Source organism: Mustela putorius, unplaced genomic scaffold (genome assembly GCF_011764305.1).
Source record: "Mustela putorius furo isolate JIRA1106 unplaced genomic scaffold, ASM1176430v1.1 tig00003834_pilon_pilon_pilon, whole genome shotgun sequence".
Taxonomy (NCBI): Eukaryota; Metazoa; Chordata; class Mammalia; order Carnivora; family Mustelidae; genus Mustela; species Mustela putorius.
Genome location: NW_025421987.1, coordinates 89,036,679 through 89,055,989, shown reverse-complemented (window position 1 = coordinate 89,055,989; position 19,311 = coordinate 89,036,679). Strand labels below are relative to the sequence as shown.

The following is a 19,311-nucleotide window of genomic DNA, read 5'->3' as shown; positions in this document are numbered from 1 at the left end:
AGCCACGTACCAAATGGAGAGGGTACATCAGTAGCACCGATCCTGGGGTGGTGTTTAAAGAGGTAGACGACCAAGAATTAGAGCCAGGTCACGGTATCAAGTGTCAGGGGAAAGATTATTTGAGATGTTCAACCAAGAATCCAAAGTAGGTAGAGAAAGAAGGAAGGCCAGATGCCAGATATAAGATTTTGCAGTATGTAAACAAGTGGAAATTTAAAATTCTATTTCCCGGGCGCCTGGGTGGCTCAGTGGGTTAAAGACTCTGCCTTAGGCTCAGGTCATGATCTCAGGGTCCTGGGATCCAGCCCTGCATCGGGCTCTCTGCTCAGCAGGGAGTCTGCTTCCCTTCCCCTCTCTCTGCCTGCCTCTCTGTCTACTTGTAATCTCAGTCAAATAAATAAATAAAAATCCTTAAAAAATAAAATAAAATTCTATTTCCATTTGCCTATATTATAACTTTGGCCATATCCAGTATCACACCCCAGCATCTTTAATCAAAGTGTTTGTAACAAAAACTTATGAAAAGTTAAGAAATAGTGACATCCCAATAGCTGATGGGGAGAGCTGAGACTGAGAATGTTCTTCCCTTGATGTTTATGCATTCTTAAGAGTCCCTCCTTTCATTAAGGGTTTACAAGAATCAGTTCACCAGAACCTGAAGCTGCACATTCATTCACCTGTTATCCTCACTATCGCAAATGTGTTCTTAGATGTGAAAATCCTGTAAGGTATAAATCCCTGCAAATGTTTCTTCCTTACTATGAACACTTATTTCAACCAGTCCAAAATACATATTAATTATTTGTGTGATGTCTGAGGCATAAAATGCCTTCTAAACATATGTGAAGTTGTTAATTGGCACCTACCTGGGCCTCTTCTCTGGTTATTTTCCAATTTTTTAGGTTTTTAAAAACATGGATAGAAAGTTGGAATACAGACATACAGATGGCCAAAAAGGCTAAGAATTTTTTATGTTGGTTACTAATCTAACCAACATAATCTAACCTGGGATTTTATTTCACTGTTGGACAATTTGGATTGGAGAATGGACAGCAGTGAGCAAACTATGACATGTGGCCAGTGACAGAGACTAAAAGTAGAGCTGTATGCCAGAATCTCTTATTCATTGTGAGATAAGGAAATCTGACACCCCAAAAGATCAGGGCCAGGCTAGTTATGATAAACCCAGCATAGGAGCCCATCCCAGACTCACTTAATTCAGTAAACATTAAATGTTACATGGAAGGCCTTCTCTAAAGTACAAATAACATTTGAACATTGGATGAGTGGTTTGCTAGTAATATTAAACTTTCAATGGCTCAGATGTTATCTGCTTTTAGGACAATTTTGCTGAAATCATAAAATTGTATAACCAAGGCCAGTCACAGGAATTTTATTTGGAAAAAAAAAAAAAAAAAGGAACCAAAAGTAACAGTGTAACTATCTGTCCATGGATAAGAGGTCACTTAAATGGACAATGATAGATACATACAATAGAAAGTGAACAGGTTTTAAGAGAACACTGTAAGTTTACCACTACAAGTACAAAAAAGATGGCGTAGCCATGCTATCAAAGGTACAGATCCAGTGATAGGATAGGAAATCTAAATGATGGCCCCAGTTTTGAAAAATAAGTAGAGCTTAATTATGTATCATTCAATATACAGGTAGGGAAGAAAGTCTGAAAGGACATGTACTCCTATGTTAAAGGGAGGCTTTGTTGGGTTTGGAATGCTGAGAGCCTTTTAATTTCTAAGTTTGTGTTTCTTTTACAGTATTTAATTTGACTTCTGCAATCCACGAAATATAACTTTTCAAATGCAATTAATTCAAGTGACAAAGGTAGTCTGGGTACTAGCAAAGCCCTGGAATGGGCTAACCCAGGTCAAGGCAGAGCTCTAAGAGGAGCAAAAGGCCAAAGGTGGGACACAGTTGGGTGTGGACGTGGGGAAAAATGCAAGTGGTTCTGTTTAAAGCTGAAGAGGTGAGAAAAAGGAAGGGTCCGCTCCTGACTGCCATGCCATCCGGGGCATAGGTCTTCTCTATGGGCCAGGGGCTCTAGGCCCTGTGAGAGACCACAGGAAACTGAAAATCTGATGTGCTCAACAACCTTTTGGCAGAGACTGGCATTCATAAAAATGCACATCAAATTTACCTACATTTTCAGAAAACCCACGGGCTACAGGGACACCTCTAAAGACCCTCAGGGAAGAACGCCCAGACAACAGAAATCTCAATGGGGATTTTCAGCAGGGAGGTGCGCTCAACAGATTAGAAAGTTGTCTTTGGAGGGTCTGTGCTATGGTGAGTGCTGTGAAGTGTGTAAACCTGGAGATTCACAGACCTGTACCCCTGGGGATAAAAATATATTATATGTTTATAAAAAATAAAAAACTAAACAACAACAACAACAAAAGAAAGTTGTCTTTGGAGTAGAGGGAGGATGGGAGCACCAAGAGACTGGAAGCGGGTGGGAAGCTTATCCTGAAACATTTGTGGCCAGAGAGTGAAGGGACAGACTGTGCAGCAGTGGCAAGATAGCTGCAGACAGAGGTTTAACTCTGGCAATGGCTTGGAGTCCTTGTGGGAGCTAGTGAACTCTTTGTCACTTCTGGATTCCTTCTATAAAATGGGCTTGTCCACGCTACCTCAGTCGTTGTAAGGATTAAAATCAGAGAGTTTGTGGGGCGCCTGATTGGCTCAGTGGGCTATGCGCCCGACTCTCCATTTCAGCTTAGATCACGATCTCAGGGTCTTGAGATCAAGCTCCGTGTGGGGCTCCATGCTCTGTGGGAAGTCTGCGTTGTGACTCTCTCTCTCGCCTTCCCTCTGATCCCACCCCCCCTCCATGTAAGGCTCTCATTCTCTCTCTAAAATAGGTAAATAAATCTTAAAAAAAAAAAAAATAGAATTAGAGAGCTTGCATCTCATGCTATAGGAGCTTAACTACTTTCTCAAACCAAGGTAACAAAGGGACTCTCTTTGGATCCCCAACCCACTGCTGAGGGAGGGGATAATCCCAGTTCAGGTGACAGAACTGAAGACAAGGGTGGAAAAATGACCTACATCTTGTTTTCTAGACTTGCAATAAGGAGAGGAACTTGAGCCCCAAATAGGTGGCCATCTGACTCCAAATGCCATGCGTATTTTCCAACCAAACATTGTTTCCCATGGAGAAAGTGGAGACTTGTATTAAAGATTACCTGTCATAGTAATGGCACTGACTGTTTTAATTTAAATCAACAACTATTAAAGAAACGCTGATCGTTCCTGCTCCCAGTGTTAGGGCAGACCCTCAGTGAATGGACATGGCTTCTCATGGTCTGGGCTTCTAGTATCTGCTTCGCTCTTAAACCAACAAAGGCAGCAAGAAGGCCAGGTCTGTCCTCTGCCAGAAATTTGGATTCTACCCTTAGCACTTACGTTACAAGCACAGGTCCTTCTTTCGAAGTACTTAGACTATTAGGACTTAAAAGATTTTAAGAAAAATATATCCTTCCTTTTATTCTCCAAATACGTCCTATTTGCTTGCAATACAGCTTCTGGAATAACCCATTTGGAAAGGTGCATTTTTTTTCTTTTACATTCCAATCCCATATAAATGCTAACCTTGGATTTCTGGGTTTTCTTATGTGGAAAGATCCCAAGAGAACATCTCTTCTAGAGTTTGTGAACGCTATTTGGCACAGAACTCCTCCCACCCCGCCCCCTAGCCTCTGCCCCCAAACAGTGCACAAAACTGAACATCCCTGGAAAACATATTGGAAAAACACGGGGTCCTCAACGTCCACATGTCTCCTCTCCCATGAAGGAAGACGCAGCCCCTGCCTTTTCTCTGAAGTTCAAGTCCTTTAAGAACTTCAGGGCTTTTCTCCCTGGGGTGAAGAGACCCCTCTTCATTTCTCTTTCTCAGTAGTGCTAAGGGCGCCACACGTCCTAAGAAAAGGGAGCAACCGTCCAATGTATCTTTTAAACAAGTAGCTTCCAGCATTGTGTCTGGGTAATAGAACATGATTGAAAATTTGTGGGGTGGGGGCTGGGAAGGGATGTGCTGCATTATTTTGTTTGTTTGTTCTTCAAACGCAGAGATGTGCAGAGGACCAGCAGGGTAGCTCCCGTGGCATCATCATAATTCCTTGCATTTCTGTGTTGCTTTGCAGGGTGACAGTTTTCATAGCAACAGCCCCATGTAGTAAGTAATCCTACTTTAGGGGGATTAAGGTGAGGCCCAGAGAGGCAAAGTGAGCAATCCGGCATCTAGGACAAGTCCTGAAAATCGGTGGAGTCCTGACAGCCACGGGCTGTGCCGAGTTGGCAGTCCCTGTGACTCTGTGCTGGCTCTCAGTGCCTGGGGCTATGCACACCCTTCTACACCACTCTTCTGTAATGACTTGGATTTTTTTTAGAGTAAAGGTTTACTGCTAAACAGTGAAACGAAAGTCCTGCAAAGCAAATATAAACAAAGCCTCTAGCCTTTTCTAAGAAAAAAAAAAAAACATTCTTCTAAGTATCAATATTAATCACTAATATGTATGTTCTTTGAAATGCCTGAAACTTCTGGAAGGGGCAAAACACATCGTATGACCTATGGATGAGTTACTGAGATATGAATTTCAGAAGATGACTTCAAAATTCTCCTAAACATGTATTTCCTAAGAAATCACCGAGTGCCAGGCACTATCATGATAAGTTCAAATTATTCTGGATCCCTTCCTCCCCCCACTGACAAGGCACAGTTTAGGAAGAAAGAGATGCAGAAATAGAAAAGCACAATGAAGTGTAAATACTAAAACAGGGATGAATTTGGTGATCTGAGATGGGAGAAGGCTATCAGTAAGGATATTACCTCTTAGTTGGATCTTGAAGGGTAAGTTGGATTTCAATGAATGAAAGAGAGAGAGAGAGAAAGAGAGAGAAGACAAGATATTCCAAGAACATGTGTAAAAGAACATGAACATTAGAAAAAAAAATGTTAAGAAACAGGGGAGGAACAGAGCTAGATGAGGCTAGAGAAATGACCTAGGGTCCATGTCAAGACTGTTGTAAGCAACACAGAGTCATCAGGAGATTTAAAACTGGGTGTTCACTCTATTAATGTCACATTATTGAAATATACATACTGGCAACGTCTTCAAACACCAAGTCTAATGATGCCTTAAAAAAGTGCAACCAGACAGCACAATACTTCTGAGAAATTTAATGGCTAATATGCTTAAGGTGTCTCATAGTTACTAAGTGAGGCAGAGACCACTAACAGCTCTCCAAAATCGACTTCCTTCTCTTTCTGGGCACACAGCTGGATTCCATCTTCCACTCTTCCCTGCAGTTAGATGTGGCCATAGGAGGCACAAGAAAGGAGGAACATACCCCATGGAGAGCTAGCCCCTGACCAAGCTGGCCAACCTCACATTGCTATACAAGTGAGACTGGCAAGAAACATACTCAAAGGTTAATGGTTGATGGCAGAGTGGTTTATATTCCTTTTCTTTTTATTTTCCTATATGTGCCTCTTTTTATAGTAAAAATTTTTCCCCTTAGATAGGGGAAAAAAAACCAACAACACTTTTTTTTCTTCTTGACACAAAAGTGTCAGAAAATGGAAAATGTCCAAGCATCTGCAACTGGTTCCTCTCTGTCATGGTTCTTTTCCTGCTAGCAGCCCAGCTTATAATATTCCGGGGAAGGCTTATTATGAATACTGTAGCCAGATTTGGATCTAGTCCCTGGTAAAAGTTATGGTTGAGACTGTGCAAAAATTAGGACTGTTTCTGCAGACAAAGTGAGTATGGACAGAGTCCTCGGTGAGCAAGGAAACTGCCAGATGAAGAACACAGATAAGGATGTTGCCATACTTATGTAACACCTGATGGTATTTGAAGGGTTTTATATATTTCTACATAGGAACCCACAAGCACAGAGGGACTTATTTATCTCTTTAATCTGTGTTCTGCCTTTAACTAGTCCAGTCATTTCGATCAAATCACTTCTATTCCCTGAGCTTAGTAGCATTCTGTGCAAAATGATGTTTTCAAAGATTCCTTTGATTCTACCCTATCTTATTTTTGTGCCCATATTATGCAGGGCACATATCATTACAGATATTTATAGGGAAATCACAGATAATTCATATTTTCGGGGACTTTGTAGTCTATAAAAACAGACACACACTGAGTAAATGGAAACAACATCATTAAAGAGATTTCCATTTACAGGAGGATTTAGACTACTTGTCAGCATCCCCTGAAACAATCTAGAACTTCATTCAGCATTCTGAATCTGAGTAAGCAGCTGGCAGGTCACAGGGTTTCTGCAGCCTACTGAACTTTCACTACATGTGGGGCATGAAAAGTCAAGAACAAACAAAGGTTCAACACCCCATGGGACCACCACCCCTCCTTGGGTGGAGAAAGAATTTCCCCAGCCCTCCTACATTAAAGCCTGCACGGGGGGGTGCAAAGGGCGAAGACCCCGAGAGGAACACCTACTACCTTGAATTTCTGTTCCCACCAATGTAACTATTTAAATATGTGGGTTACGCATCCATTTTACAAAATGGCTACCCACCCTCTGTCATCACGTCAGCCTCTTGAGTTGTTCTGATACTGACCTCGCACACGCAGCGCCCTGGGTCATTTCTCTCCCATTGGTCCTTACCCGCCATTCACTTCCTAGTTACTAAGTGCTAGATAAGTTGAACTCAGTCCAAATCTGAACCTTCCCAGAAAAGCACCGCCCAGGCAGATAAACACCAGGAAAAGACAGCCAAGATATTCAGAAAGATTACATGATAATGAGTACTCTATCACTCGGGGACCAGAGCTGCTCACTTTTCTTGTCCATTTGTAATGATGTACAAGAGGTTCCTTCTCTCAGAGGGAAAATAACTTCAATTATGTGTTCTTGAAAAAAGAAACATTGAAATTATCTTCTTTCAAAAGGTAGAATTAGCCCCATTTTGGAGCTGAAAGCCTGCCAGAAAAAAATATATTTCTGATATTTTCCTTCTTTTTTTTTCCCCTTTCTATTTAACTATGTCAAGTTTGCAGTATGCAATTTCCTGAGGCTGCTTCTACTTTCTGACTCTCACTGAATTACCATACTCTACTCTCAACGTCTCACTTTTAATGGAAGGAGCACCCTTGCAGGCCAAGGGCAGAAGATTTGCTGCATACTGACTCCGCTTGGGGTTAAAAGCAATGGGCCACAGGGAAGGAAGGGGCAGGGTGAACTGCCTTTTAACAACTAGAAACCCATAAATGAAAACTCCTCACAGCTGCAGAGGAGCAGAAAAGCGTGCTCTGAGTTCTTCTATTCTTAAGCTCCATTTTCTTAGAGAATGAATGGTAAGGCCACAAAGAAGAGGATCCAGAAATGTTGACGTGAAATAGTTGGTGCTAGCTTTGAAACCCCTTCCAGTTAGTTTTCAACTTTCAAAAGCTTGATTTTCTTCTGACCTCTTTTTCATATTCTCTTGCCTGTGTCATGCATCGATACCTCCATCACCTTTCTTCAGACAAATTACTGGAGTCATGGCCAAGGATGGATGATTCTGAATGACCGCGTGGTAGATGCCACTGCAGCCAGAAGTGGGGGGAATCACCCGGTGTCCACTAAGGGGCCTTGTGATGTTTGCGCACAGGGTGCAATGGTGAGGCAGGCTGAGCACAGAGCAAGGTGGCCCCTCTCTACACTCACCGCTCTTAGTCAGGTAGCCTCAAGAGTGCCTGGGCATGGAGCATGCTTGTTCCCAGGCCTGACGTCTGGGGCACCATTTCAGTTCCCCACTGTTTGTTTCTCTATTACTGATGTTCTCATCCATCAACTGGAAGTTAAGAATATCTAATTCATAGGGAGAACCTTTGTAAGATATTAAACATCACATAAATGGCAGTTCTAATTACCAGGAGGGACAGCTTACAAACCACCAACAAAGATGATTTTCTTCTTGGAAGTGGAATGTCTGCAGAGTAATACTCTCTCTTGAGCTCAGTGTTTGCTGATGAAGCACTCAGGCTAGTATACCTGAATTTCACCCTAATCGTTTCAGCAAGAGATGGAATCTCTCTGAGTTCTTTTAACTACAGACCTTGAACAAATATACAACATTTGGTGAACAACACTTTGCTGGCTCTCTGAATGGTCAACTGCCCCAGTTGACTTTTGGCACCAAAAGATAAGTTATACAGCAGGGCTCTCATGTTTGGCTCTATAGAACAAGGTAGACTCCCCTCATGCTTTCCTGCTGCAATGAATTTCAGGGAGAAAAACAGATGCTGTCCCACCTGATAGATAAGAAGTAGGAAAGGTGAGAGGCATGAAACCCAGAGCCTCAGCATCAGGGAGAAGTGATGCTCCTCAGCATCTTGCCAACTGAACCCAGAGTTCCCATGTCGGTGCTCCCATACAGCCCTCCTCAAGGGAGAAAGTGAGTTGCCTCTGTGGGATGGTAAGACCTCTTACATTTCACTCCCCTCTTATATATACTGTTTCTACCCAAAGCTAAAAGAAGCTGTTTCCATAATACTATAGCTAAAACCCATATACATTCCCCCTTTCTCCCCATTAATCAGGTCTTCTGTATGTTATATCTAAGGGATTAGCTATAACAAAGGCAAGACAATTATAAAACACGATTTCCACTGGTAGGTTTCACCTCAATGAGACACAGGACATAAAAGTTTGATGAATAGAAGGAACTGTCCTTCAAGGTTTTCTTCAAACTAAACAGGTCTTGGTCTTCGTTGTGCCCCACTAGTGCCTGGCCAAGATTTCTGAGAAGACCTTCATCTTCATTTGGTTGTCTGGAACAATGGAAAGAACTATTTGCTCCAACATTGGGAAGAAACAACTTACCCCAACACACTCATTCCTGTGCACTGTCCCACAGAAAAGTCACCCTCAACCAGAAGATATATTTTAATAAAGCTGTATCGGACATCACAGTATGTGTCCTATGAGGGCTCCCACCCTGACTGAAGTTCTTTTTTTTTTTTTTTTTTAAAGATTCTATTTATTTATTTGACATACAGAGAGAGATCACAAGTGGGCAGAGAGGCAGGCAGAGAGAGGGGGGGAAGCAGCTCCCTGCTGAATCAAGCAGGCTCCCCGGCTTGATCTCAAGACCCTGAGATCATGACATGAACCGAAGGCAGAGGCTTTAACCCATTAAGCCACCCAGGCACCCCTTGACTGCAGTTCTAATCCACTGTATTCAAAATGGGGTTTTTGCAATTCCTTATCACTATTTGGACTATCTCGTAATTCTTGCCATTATCATGATATCATAATTCTTGCCATTCTCAAGATATTAAAATAGTACATCTAATAATTACAAATATATAAAAACATATATGAAAGAGTGCCCACATATGTCTATATAGGTAGGTATTTAAAAAAACAGATACTAGAGGGAAATATACCAAAAAAACTCATGCTAGGATGGTGGGATTATGGGTAATTTAAACTTCTTCCTAATAATTTTTAAACTATCTACACTGAATATAGTCAAAATGGATTACTCTTAGAAAATAAAAAAATAGACTTTATAAAACATGGGATTTCTGTCTTGTCTTAAGTATTTTCACATACAAAGACAGAAGGGAATGGAGAATCTAAGGTGGGGACAATTTGCTGAAAAAAATAAAAGCACCTGGATTTTCAGTCCTGATATGCATAGAAACACTTTTCTACTGTACAAGCTGTTTCTATCTAGTGGGCTTGACAGATGCCTGAACATGACACAAGACACTGAAATGACATGCAAATCAGTTTTTCGGTTTTAATATGCAAATATGACGCTTGGCACATCACTTTCCATGGCTGAGGTAAATTGCTGTTTTTGAGTTTTTCGTGGGAAATGCACGCCAGCCAACAAATGGTTAACTCCCCACATCTCACCTAACACAAGGTGGTTTTCATTTGAGTCAGAAAGGTTCTTGCTCTGCCATCCTTGGCACTTCAGATGCAAAGAAAGGGCATGTGTTTTGTTCAGTAACAATGTCACCGGCAGCAAATAAGGCATGTCTTCCCACAGAGGCACTAATCACATTGGATTTCTGGGCCCTAGCGGGGAAGCGAGCAAAGTGTCTCCATGAGAAACACAGAGAAAAAGGTTTTTTGCTTGACCCATGAAAATCAAATCAAAGTAGTTCAACTTTATGGGAAGATGAACTTCTGGCTGGAGACAAAGAAGAAGGAGTCAAAAGTCCTTGCTTCTAGGGCATTTGAGTGGTGTGGAAAACTGTAGTTTCTGTGAAATCTACGCTAAATTATCCACAAATATTAGTAATTAGGTATTAAGTCAATCATCAACATAATTGAGAGTCATCCAGTTCAAGGAATTCATAGTCCAGACAGGCAGTCAAGTCTCGTGAAGGAGAAATACAAGAAGGAAGCAAAGCATTGACTGTTGATGGTAGTCACTATGGCTTAAACACTTGAGAATATAGGCTCTAGGGATGTTCTACCTGCTTGGGTTCAAATCCCACATCCTCTACTTCCCAACAGTGTGACCAGGGGCAAGATGTTTCAGCTGACTAAAGATGTGTTGCCTAAATCATAAAATGGGACCAACTGGGTTTGCCTCATGAGTTCAATGACAAGGTCCATGTAAATCATTTAGCCACCTGAACTAATTAAGAATTTCTTATTATCTTTAAAGATAGGCTATGGTATATAAATATCCCATGAAGAAATCAATGGATATTATAGATTCAGAGGAAAGACAGGAGACAGTGGACTAGAGCAGACCAAAAGCATTCCAAGGGGGCTTGATTTTAGGGCTTGAGGGAAAGAGAACAAACAAACACTTTGTAGTTCCACGGTCCTTCACAGCCAACAAGAATCCCAATATAACACTCACACACGCTGGATCTCAGTTAATACTTTCCAAAGCATGAGAGCATGTTTTCTGTACAAAGAAACAAACCAAGTTAGTGGTTTAAGTGACTATGTTAAGTGACTTAGCCAAAATCACACCCATAATAAGTGGCAGAGCCAGGAGTTAAACACGAGTCTTCTGATCCAAGCTCGGTGTTTTTCCACTAATTTACAGCTGCCTCTATATATTCATTTAGAAATATGAAACTTACATGATCTATCATAAAGGTTAATCAAGACAGTCAACCTCACTGATTAAAGCATGATGCTAATTATATCAGAGGTTGGAGACCGATGTGGCCCCTTCTACTTTCAGAAACATTGATTGTGGTATAACGGAGAAAGTGTGGGCTTCAGAAGCAGACAAAGCTGGTGCCAGTACCAAGTTACATCGCTTCTTTTGTATAACATTTTTGTCAACGTCTCTTACATTAGTGTCTGCATCTGTATAGGGGGTGAGGGGGCAGGCAGGAGAGAGGGAATGCCCCATGTCAGAGCCATTGTGACTAATACCTAAAATGGTACATGGTGTGTGCTAATATTTAACAGCGGCTCATGACTTGTATTAAATGCTCACAAACAATCGGTCGCATCTGAGCTCTGGAGGTCGTTCAAATATGGCAGGAAGGTGGATCAGGGAATACAAATGAGTCAGTGTCATTCATGAGTACTGTGGCAGAGAGGAAAGAAGCACAGAGTGATGTGAATGCAAAGACCAGCAGCTTGCATATTGCTAACTGATCATCAACCATGACTCACGTAATAAGTCTCCTGAAGGGATATCCCTTTCCATAAACTCCGAAAGACAGAAATGCGTAAGCATTTAATTGATAATATTTACCAATTTATAACTGACGAGACTGAGAATAAGCGAGGAACACTGAGTGCTCAGCAGGGGCCAATGTTCAAAATATTTTACATCAACTCAGTTCCTCGTCACGGTCACCCCATCAGATGGTTACTGTTCTGATTTCACAAATGAGAAAACTGAGGCACAGGGATCACCCTGACGGGAACTGGCAATTTGGGATTTGAATCCAGTCATCAACTCCAGAAAGTGAACACTTAACCACCACATGAACTGTCTCAGCTGCTTGACCCATCTGCATCTAATTAGAGGGATTTTATGACTTTTTAGGGGAATCTTTTTAAAGATGTATTTTTATTTATTTTTTTAAGGGGGGGAGGGCAGGAGGGAAGGGAAAGAGGGAGACAGAGAGAGAGAGAATCTCAAGCAGATGCCTTGCTGAGCATGAGTGTGGGGCTCGATCTCAAGACCCTGAGATCGGGACCTGAGCCAAAACCAAGAGTCGGATGTTTAACCAACTTAGCCAGCCAGGCACCCAGATTTTTTAGGGGAATTTAATCATATATTACAAAATCCTGAATGATCAAAGGAATCTTTCTTAAGCACAAATGCTACATTTTATCATGCAATATTTCCTCCTTGTAGAAAGATGGCAACTGAGAAAAAAAAAAATAGTAAGCACCCTGGGAAATCCTACCACAGATGGACTGAGTACAGAACTTTGAGAGGCACGGTCATTTTTGAGATCTTTGCTCACGATACAGTAGGAGAAGTAGAACTGCTCTTCAAAAGATGACTTACTTTAAAAAAAGAAAAAAAAAGACTACTTACTTCATCAGTCTCTGATACAAGCTGGCATGTTAATGGCAAATCTTAAAATAGTAAGAGGAGATGATAAGTAGCACTGTGTTTAAAGGTGGGTAAAGGGAAACACATGGAGAAGACACAAATACACTCTCATGTGAAAAGCTAAAAGACAATGCCATTTTCTAGTGACCAAAGTAATATTTTTTTTCTGCTAGGCTATGACCTAACCATGAATAAAGTACTATGAAAGTATTACATTTGACAAGAACTAAACCCTTCCCAAATAGTGTCAAGCAATAGTCTGTCTGGGAGGAAACGACAGATCCCCAGCAGATTCTCTGCAAATTTTAGAAACAGAAGACACACTAGAGGTCACCAACGGGTAGAGGAGTCCCTTTATAACTACTAACATGAAAACGGAAGGCTGGGGAGGAAATGGAGTTGCCCAAGGTCACCTAGAAGAGGAGTGGTAGAATCAGGAAGAAAGCTCAAATCAGGGAAGGAAGTCTAATTCAAAGCTAGTTAGTTCACTTTCTATCATGAAAGATTCACTGAGAAGAGTGATGCATTCTTGATGTCCTATAAAGTATGCTCATTCTTGGCAAAAACGTTGGGAGCCCTAATCTACATTTATGCAGCATTCTGAGATCCCAAGATGGAAGTTGCTATAAAGTGAAAATCATTGCTGTTATTCTCAGCAAGCCTACACAGGCTGACAACAGCTGGCACAAGCAGATGTGGTCCACAGCGGATTCTGCCAGGCTTGTTGGTACCAACCCCATGCAAGGCTCTTTTCCCCGACTTGGCAAAAGGTGTTTCTCCTCAGTTTACATAGAACCCCTGAGCACAAGCAGATGTGGTCCACAGCGGATTCGGCCAGGCTTGTTGGTACCAACCCCATGCAAGGCTCTTTTCCCCGACTTGGCAAAAGGTGTTTCTCCTCAGTTTACATAGAAACCCTGAGCTTCTTGTTGCTATAGGGTGAGCTCAGAGTCCTACTCAGGTTTTAATTCCTCCTTTCTCCCATCATAGATACTATTTTCTAATGACATGCCTTTCAGAGACACTTGTCATGTGGTGAGGATTTTCTTCCTCAGGGGTCTTAAACAGTATCTAAGGATTCCAACAGTAACCTGCGTGGAATCACTACCCTGTCCAGACGTTCTCTCCTTTAACATGAACTCTGAAGTAATCCAATGACCTAAGTTCCTTTGCTACCTCGCTTTACAGTTGAGAAAACACACACAGAAGCTAAATAACATCTTCCAAGTCCCAGAGCAGGTATGAGAAAGCTAGGGTCTGTGCCCAACCACACTGATTTCTAGTAACCGTCTCCCGAGTTCCTGTAACTAGAGATTAAGACGCAGAGGAATGGGGTCCAAAGTGTCACTCCAATCAGAATGAAATGGTCTGATATAATTAAGTGTCACAAAGATTCAAAGGGGTATTATTATAACACCACTATGAATATCATCAAAAACTCTATATCCATCTCTATCCTCCTAACTCTCTAGGGTAAGAGGTAGGAAGCAAGGTATTAGTGACTCTGACCCAGGTCATTCAGCCACGCCTCAACCCTCCTGACAATGCTTAATATGACTGACTCAGCCTTCAGTGTTTCTGGAATATAGAGAGTCTCTTGGCAAACAAGTAATTAGATGTTACAGTAACATGGAAATGTTAAGAGTCACATTGTTTCACTTATGAGATGCAACTCAGACAGCTTCTAATAACACAAAAACTAAACATAACTGAGGAGATGTCTGTAAATAATACATTTATTCCAAGTATATTTGCTGTGTGCCCCATAAGTACTAGTGCTACAGAAATAACTGAAATATGGGTCCCACCCTCTAGGAAATACAATAGGAAATATGAGACACCTGGAAATCTCCAAAAATAAAATATCCAAAGTACAATGGTTTAATCACTGCTGCCAGAACATGGAGGAGATGGCTCAAGCTGGGGAGATGAAAGGACACATATAAGAGAGGGAAGCATTTTAATCAGGTCTGTGACAAAGATGGAAGCCACACATCCAGGGATATAACAGGAATGACATCCCAGGTGAAGACCTTGAGAAGTACACACAGAGAGTCAACTTGAAAGGCTACCATCTTTCATTTCCAGGTAAAAACACATGTAAGTGACCCCTGGCTCTTATGTCTCTCTGTGTTCCTTTTTGATGATTGCTCTGTCTGTGCTGTGCATGAAGAGGTCAGGCATGCTTTAGTGAAAGTGAGGGAACTGTATGCTGGTATAGTCAGCCCAGACACAAGGATCAGCTAGGGAAACAGATCTGCAGATGAGCCCCGGACTCTGGCACAGCAGGTCAGCTGTTCTAGACTCGGGTGAACAATATATATTCAAATACATGCTTTTTTGCTGCTGATCTTAAAAAAAAAAAAAAAGAAAAGAAAAAAAAAGAGGCTGCTTCCGGGCGTCTGGCTGGCTCTGTCAACGGAGCATGCAACTCAGTGTTGTCAGTTCAAGCCCCATGCTGGGTGTAGAGCTTGCTTTAAAATTAAAAAAAAAAAAAAAAAAAAAAAAAAGAAGAAGAAGAAAAGGAAAAGAAAAAAAAGTTGCTTTACTGAGAGGCTGAAGAAAGTGAGCCACAAAGTGACTGTGATGATTTCTGATGCTAACAACTCCACGCTTGGTGGAGGGTCAGGGTAGAGAACCACGGTTGCCCCAGGCTTGTCCTGTAAGGGCTACCTGCCATGTAAGGCATCAGGGGCCCCGTAGGTTTTGTTGGTTTGTTTGCTTTTGTAGGTTCCTTAGTGTTAGGTGTTGTTTCTACATAAACGCATAGCTGCACATTCCCAGGAGCACCCTCCGCTCACTCCTCTGGTGTCTGTGTTCAAGCGGATATGAGGCACATGTCAAATGAAGCCAACATTATCGTAAAAGCCAGACTGAAACAGCTCAGTGTGCTTGCCTGCATCTGTAACTTAATCCATAATCCCAGGAACTAGGAGTCAAGGATTTCTTTTTCTGACGAAGAACACAGGTAGACGATAAGGACAGAACAGCCTGGCTATTACTAGTTCTAGGTCCCTCTTTGCTCAGTGTCGCTGGGTGCTGTCAAACCGTGTACCCTCTCTGAGCCTGGTTTCCTCCAGTGGGTCTTCCATCTTCTAAGGCACATATGTCTTGTGAGAAGCACTATGGAATGCCGCAGAGGCACCTCGCCCTCCCAGCCTCCTCTCTAGGTAGCTGTTCTCACGGCCTTCACTCACTGGTGAAGAAACGGAAGTCAGAGCTCTGAGAGCTCTGAGGACTACAGTCAGGACTCCAACACGACTCTAGACCACAGCGTACCGCGTGTGGTATTTTGTGTGGTGCTGTATTTGTTTTCTCTTTCCTACCTCCTAAATTTTTGGCTATGTTGTTACGTGTCTCTCATCACTAGGATATAAAACTGGTTAATCCAAACTGTGTTGATGTGCATCGGCCCACGGTGGCCGATAGTGCAGTTGTCACACTTTGATTACGCAGTTAAGGCTGAAGTGAGAAATGAAGAGGACCCCGTAAACACAGGAGCTTAAACTGACATTAAATGTAGCTGATACTGTCTCCTCTCTGCAGAAGACATAGACAGAAGTCTGCAGAAGACACAGAAGTATCCTAAAGGGTAAAAGAAAGGATCCTGGATGAAGACAAAAACAGTGGCCACAAGTACCCATAATTAGCAATTACAAATGTTCGAACTACAAATGTTCAAGCCTTGTACACAATGGATGGTCTACAAGTTACATGTTATAATAATTAAACCTCTTTCTACAAAGGCCCAGGACAGTTAAGCAGGTTGCCTAGAGACCTGTAGGAAGTACAGGAAGGGGCAAGACTTGATTATTTGCTCCAGCTCTTTGAAGAATATCGGTGGAATTTTGATCGGAATGGCATTAAAAGTATAGATTGCTCTAGGCAGTATCGACATTTTAACAATGTTTATTCTTCCGATCCAAGAGCATGGAATGGTCTTCCATCTTTTTGTGTCTTCTTCAATTTCTTTCATGAGTGTTCTGTAGTTCCTCAAATACAGATCCTTTACCTCTTTGGTTAGGTTTATTCCCAGGTATCTTATGGTTCTTGGTGCTATAGTAAATGGAATCGATTCTCTAATTTCCCTTTCTGTATTTTCATTGTCAGTGTATAAGAAAGCCACTGATTTCTGTACATTGACTTTGTATCCTGTCACGTTGCTAAATTGTTGTATGAGTTCTAGTAGTTTGGGGGTGAAGTCTTTTGGGTTTTCCATATAAAGAATCATGTCACCTGCAAAGAGAAAGAGTTTGACTTCTTCATTACCAATTTGGATACCTTTTATTTCTCTTTGTTGTCTGATTGCTGTTGCTAGGACTTCTAATACTATGTTGAACAAGAGTGGTGAGAGTGGGCATCCTTGTCGTGTTCCTGATCTCAACAGGAAGTATGCAAGCTTTTTCCCATTGAGGATGATATTTGTTGTGGGTCTTTCATAGATTTTATGAAGTTCAGGAATGTTCCCTCTATCCCTATACTTTGAAGCATTTTAATCAGGAACAGATGCTGGATTTTGTCAAATGCTTTTTCTGCATCAATTGAGAGAACCATGTGGTTCTTCTCTCTTCTCTTATTGATTTGTTCTATCACATTGATTGATTCCAGATCTGTCCGGGTCTAGCATTTGTGTTCTTCTTCTTCTTCTTCTTCTTTTTTTTTTTTTAATTCTGCAAATTCTCCCTTTTTTGTTTTTTGTTTTTTATTTTTTATAAACATAGAATATATTTTTATCCCCAGGGGTAGTATTTGTGTTCTTATCCACCCAACTACCTCCAGAAGAGGGTGGATGATGTGGAAGGAGAGACAAGTGCCTTGACCATTCTCTTGTTCTACCTGGTTCAGACTGCAGGGGTTTTGGTGAGTACATATAGAACCCATCTATATTCCACACTGCCAATTATCATCCTTTAAAATGTGTTACTGCTCATGCTTGAAGGGAACACAGAAATTAGGCCAACTTCTCACTTCTAACTTATAGATTAAAGGGACTTGGAACAATTTTGAGGAGGATTTAGGAAAATCAGCAGTACAGTTGGGAAATAAATGCATATACTTCTCTTCAAGCAAGTGTAACAGTCCCTTTGAAGCAACGTACTTTTCACTTCAAAGGGTATTTCATACTAGCATTATTACGGCAAATGTAGAAGCTTGTAGGTTTTGGTTTACCAAGCTCTAACTTTCAAAATGAAAGCCTAACCCACAGCAAACAGCAAGGTCCGATCGGGACTGAGGTGCCATGTACTGTAATAAACACTGGACTGAGAAACCAGAGAACAGGATTTAAGTCCTAAATCTGCCATATACTGGTCACATCACCTACCATATGTCACATAATCTCTCTAGACCTCACTTGCCTCTTCTGAACCAAGTAGGTTCCGCCTACACTTCCCAAGGTAGATTTGAAGATGACTACCCTTGGAAGCATCAAACTTTAAGAGTTTGTCCAATGTCAGTATTTACAATACCTTGAGTAGCAGACATGGTCTATGATGGAATGGCTTTACCTTATGATTAGTCAGTGTAAGAGACACAGTGATCTCACAGGTCAGAGAAGCAAATTCATCTTAGGAATCCCATTCTGAATTTCCTAAGGTTACTCACTGAGCCAAAAAATGAGCTCACATCTCCTGACACACTGTCATGTGCTAACCAGACAAAAAGCACTAATATCTTTTTAAAGTTTTGTTGATGGAAAAGCAAATCTCTCACAGCACAAGAAGCTGTATGATGTAGGCAAGTCACTTTCCTTCTGTGCCTTTCAATCTCCCCAGTGACTGAATGAATACAGTAAAGGGTACTAATTCCTACACTGAGACCTCAGAGTGACTTTATTGGGAATGAGTGAGATCATGAATTCTGAAAATAATAAAAAGCCCAATAAAGGCCAGGGGCAGCCAACACCTCCTCTTGAAGCCACTGTGAGAAGGACTTTGTCACCTGCAAATACAATTGATTGCACAAGCACCAGCAAATCAACTTCCCGTGCCAAGAAGAATTGTTGCCCTTGGTGAAATAATGCATTTTGGCCAGAGAGGGAATTTCATCATTTTTCTTTTGACTTTGGTTCTGACTTTTGAAAGATGAGTGCCTGGGATTCAGGAACTGAGCTTCCAGAACCCAACGCTGGCCTTGACTGTAGTTCATAGCCTGGAGTAAGCAACTTGGTCAATGAGACTGCACTGAGAAGTGGCCTGCTAGCTACAGATCCCAGGCTGAAATCCTCCCAGACCTGAGGCTTTAAACTGGCTGGGCAGCAGAGATATGTGGAATGACCACCATGCACCAGGCACCGTGATAGAGAGCCACATTGACAAGAGTTCCTGCAGCATCCAGTGGACCCCATCCTTCTCTCATTGAATCTTTCCACATCTCAGCGAGGCAGGCATTAGTGGGCCCAATTTCCAGATCAGTGAACTGAAGTGAACAGAATAAAAAGAACAGAGCTGGAATGATAATCCAGGTTGAACTCTGAAACTTACACTTTTTTCAGTTGAACAAAAGTGCCTGCCCTCCAGGAGCTCACAATCTAGTGGGAAAGTCAGAAAGGCAGCTCAATAGACTGTGAGCTCCTTGAGGGCAAGGACCGCTTTTAACTCTCATATCTTCAGAGCCAAGCACGGGGTCTGCCATGCAGAAGATGCTCAAACAGTGTCTGCTGAGCACCTAAGCCATCATCAGATGTTTTCCTCTTCAAGTAAAAATCTAATTATATTACTCTTCAGGGCTCACACACCTCTGCTGAATGCTCTTTGCCAATCCCCTGAGAATTATTT

At 41.8% G+C, this 19,311-nt stretch overlaps 1 protein-coding gene across 14 annotated transcripts in view; it reads right to left on the bottom strand.

Annotated features, from left to right (window-relative positions):
• LOC101676863 (LIM domain containing preferred translocation partner in lipoma) overlaps positions 1-19,311 on the bottom strand; it is a 655,863-nt gene that overhangs the window by 170,089 nt on the left and 466,463 nt on the right. The window lies entirely within an intron of this gene.